The sequence below is a fragment of the Anser cygnoides genome, chromosome 22 (assembly GCF_040182565.1).
Source record: "Anser cygnoides isolate HZ-2024a breed goose chromosome 22, Taihu_goose_T2T_genome, whole genome shotgun sequence".
Lineage (NCBI taxonomy): Eukaryota > Metazoa > Chordata > Aves > Anseriformes > Anatidae > Anser > Anser cygnoides.
Window position 1 is genome coordinate 3507749 of NC_089894.1, and position 3395 is coordinate 3511143.

A 3395-nucleotide genomic window follows, 5' to 3' on the forward strand; every position below is an offset into this window, starting at 1 on the left:
TTCCCCGAGGCTCTGAAATCTCTGGGCTGCGAGCGCTGCTCTTTCCTGGCCGGCTCCCAGGTTGTTCCTATGCCGGGGCACGGCTGCGCTCTGTAAAGTTCACCGCGTGCGAGCAAAGCTTATGAGTGCGCTCGTGCTTTCGTGATGCTGAGCCCGGTCCGGGTCCCAGGGAGCTCCACGGGCATCAGCCGCAGCGCCAGCTTCCTCGCCAGGCTCGGGGCTCGGCCCCACGCCTGAGCTCTGCAGCTCAGCTCTGGGCTCCAGGCCATGGCTCGGTGTTGGCTCGGGGACTTGGGGTGGTTTTCTGAGGCTGAGGTCGGTGCTTTGCCCCCGGGGAAGTCGTGTCCTGCTGCCGCCGGCGCATCTGGGTGGTTTTAGGACGTCTGGGTGTTTTGGGGGAAGGTGGGTGCTGAAGTGCTGGGGACTCGAGGCTCTTGCCCGCCCCTGCCTGCGCGCAGTGCTCTTTGGGCTCGCCCCAAGACCCTGCAGCGTGCTTGGGCTCTGATCCACCCCTCAGCTCAGGGGCACGGCACAGTAAGTCACTGTGCCCCGCTGTCCCCAGCGCCAGCCTCAGGCACGGGCACCTTTCCCAGCGTGTCCCAGACCCGCCCAGCCCGTGTGTGCCCTCGTTCCCCTGTCCCCAGCCCAGCACCTCGGCCCCCAAGCCCAGCGGGGTGCCCCGGGGCCTGGCTTGTTTGTGGGGCTCTGCTGGTCCCCGAGCCGCAGCCCTGCCACCGACGGCTGTGGGAGAGCGTCCCCAGGCTGGGGCACCTGGCCGGGGCACCCCGGCTCGTCGGGCAGCGCTGGGAGGAGCCGGTCACAAGCAATAACCTCCGACATGCCCCGCTCCGCACCCAGCCCCTCGCCTCCTTTTTAATGTGCCTTTAATTGCAGTGGTAACGTCGGGGCTGGGAGTCCCTCCCAGCAAGCCATAAATCAGGGCTGGAGCAGGACGGTCTAAGCCAGAGATAAGCACTGATTGCGCTCCTCCCTCCCGGCTCGCTGCCTCCGCGATAAATGGGGCTGCGATGAGGCCGGGGGGAGCGAGACCAGCACAGTAATCACATTTGGCGCTTCGTTCCTGCCCTGCTGACGTTTCCCAGCCGCTAATGAGTTTAGCAGGGCCGAGGGAAGGGGGATTTTCGGGGGACTGCGAGGCGCAGAGCTCCCCCGGCGCGGGCTGGTGGGAAGGGGCCGGGGGCGGCCGTGGTGCTGCGGGGGCTGAGCTGGGGTCGGGCCTGGTGCCCCCTCTTGGTGCGTGGAGAGGGCGTTTGGCACCCCTGGGGGGGGGCACCGAGCCCGGTGCTTGGCCTCAGCAGCAGCCCACCCGGTGGGCACCCAGCTGCTGCACCCCCTGCGGGCGCCCACCCGTGGTCCCCTCCTGCTGCGGGTGCCCCAGGACAGAGCTGTCCTCCCCCAGGTCCCGCGTCCCTTCCTGCAGCCCCTGCGCCACCCCGCCTGGGGGACGAGCCGCGAGGACGCCGCGTGTCCCCACCCCTGTCCCTCTCGGGGACAAATGTCCCCCTGCGCTCGGCGGTGGCCGCGCGGCTCAGCCCGCAGCCGGTGATGGTGACGGATGGCTCCGCTCTGCGGGCTGGCAGCGCTGCTCCGTGTCATCGACAGCTCAATCGATGGCCCTGGGGGGGGCCTGAAGGGCAGCGTGCATCCAGCCCGGGGACACGGCGCGGGCACGCTCAGCCTGCCCGAGCCCCGTGTGCCCGTCATGCTGCTGGCTCACCCCGGGGACCTGGCTCCACGCAGGCTCCCGTCACCCACGGGTCACCCCGGGGTGCTGCGGACCGGCGGGAGCCGCCACGACGGGGTGGGCAGGAGGTGGCCACGGGAGCTGGTGGTGGCCCAAAGGCACCGCACCGTGTCCCTGGCATCCTCCAGCCCGCGCGCTGAGGCCGGCCCAGCTCGCCGCGCCTCGCGCCATCGATCGCGCAGCGCCTGAGCAGCCGCTCGCCCCTGCCCTCCCGTCTCCTCTCGTCGGGCTCTGTTTGAGCAGGGAGCCCGGCGGGCTCGGCGCGCAGGCCAAATATTTGGCTGCTGCAAATTGGCGCCTGGATCAATTACGCTGCGGCTGGCGGGGGCCGGGGGCCACCCCCTCCCCGTGCGCCCCGTCCCGGTGCGTCCCCTCCTGGGGCACCACGAGCCGCACCGGGGGTCCCTGCCCGGGTGAGGGGCTTTGACTGTGCCCTGGGAGGGTTGGTCCCGGTGCTCCCATGCCATGGGGACAGGGTGGGAGGTGGGGACAGAGCGGTGTCCCCCCCGTGGGGACAGTCCCCGAGCGTGGGCTTGGTCTTGGCCCCAACGCCCAAGGGAGCAGCCCTCAGGGACAGGTGGAGTGTGCTGGGTGGTGGCACTGCATGGCACCAGTGTCAAGAGTGTCACCGTCGCTGCGTGGCCCCCAGTGTCACACGGCGTCACTGCATGGCCCCTGGGGTACGGCATGGTGTCGCTGTCACTGCGTGGCCCCCACGGTGTCGCGTGTTGTCACCATCACTGCACGGTCCCGCACGCGCCGGGTCCCGCACGGCCCCGAGGCACTGCGCAGCGTCACCGTGCCTCCCTGCTCCGTGGGGTGTCACCCGGCGTCACCGTCACCCGCGCAGTGCTCAGGGTGTCACTGTCACGGCTTGGCCACGGGGTGCCACACAGTGTCACTGCAGCTCCCATGGGTTGTCACACGGAGTCACCGTCAGTGCCCGGCGCAGGGGATGTCACGCCACGCTGTGTCACCGCATGGCCCACGGGTGTCACGCAGCGTCACCGTCACTGCCGTCCCGCGGTGTATCACACAGCGTCGCTGTCACTGCGTGGCCCACAGGCGTCACCCCGTGTTGCTGTCACTGCATGGCCCACGGGGTGTCACAGTGTCACTGTGCAGCGCAGGATATCCCCCACAGCCACTCCCCTGCACACCCCGCGGGCTGTCACCAGTGTCACTGCACGCCCCTGGGGTGCGCTACGCCCCGTCCCCGTCCCTGCCAGCCCTGGGGACAGCCTGGGGACAGGACAGCGTCCCCGTGACCGGCTGCCCAAGGGCACAGGGGGAGGAAGGTCCCCAGCAAATACCGGTCACCGCGTGACATCAGTCCCTGTGCCATGGGATGACGAGTCACCTCGGGGACACCGTGTCCACGTGCCCAGGGGACAGCGCTGCGGTGGCCAAGAGCTGCGAAGCTCCGGGCTCAAACCAGCAGCAGCCCCGACCCCGCTGTTCCCAGCCCCACCGGGGGGACACGTCCCCGTGGTCCCCGAGCCTGTCCCCTCTGCCCACCCCATCCCGTCCCCCGCTGCCAGGCCAGCAGTGATTTTCCATCAGTCACCGGCTGTCCCAATCAACCAGGCTCTAATTAAGTGTCGGTGTTGGCAGCCCTTAATTGCCAAGC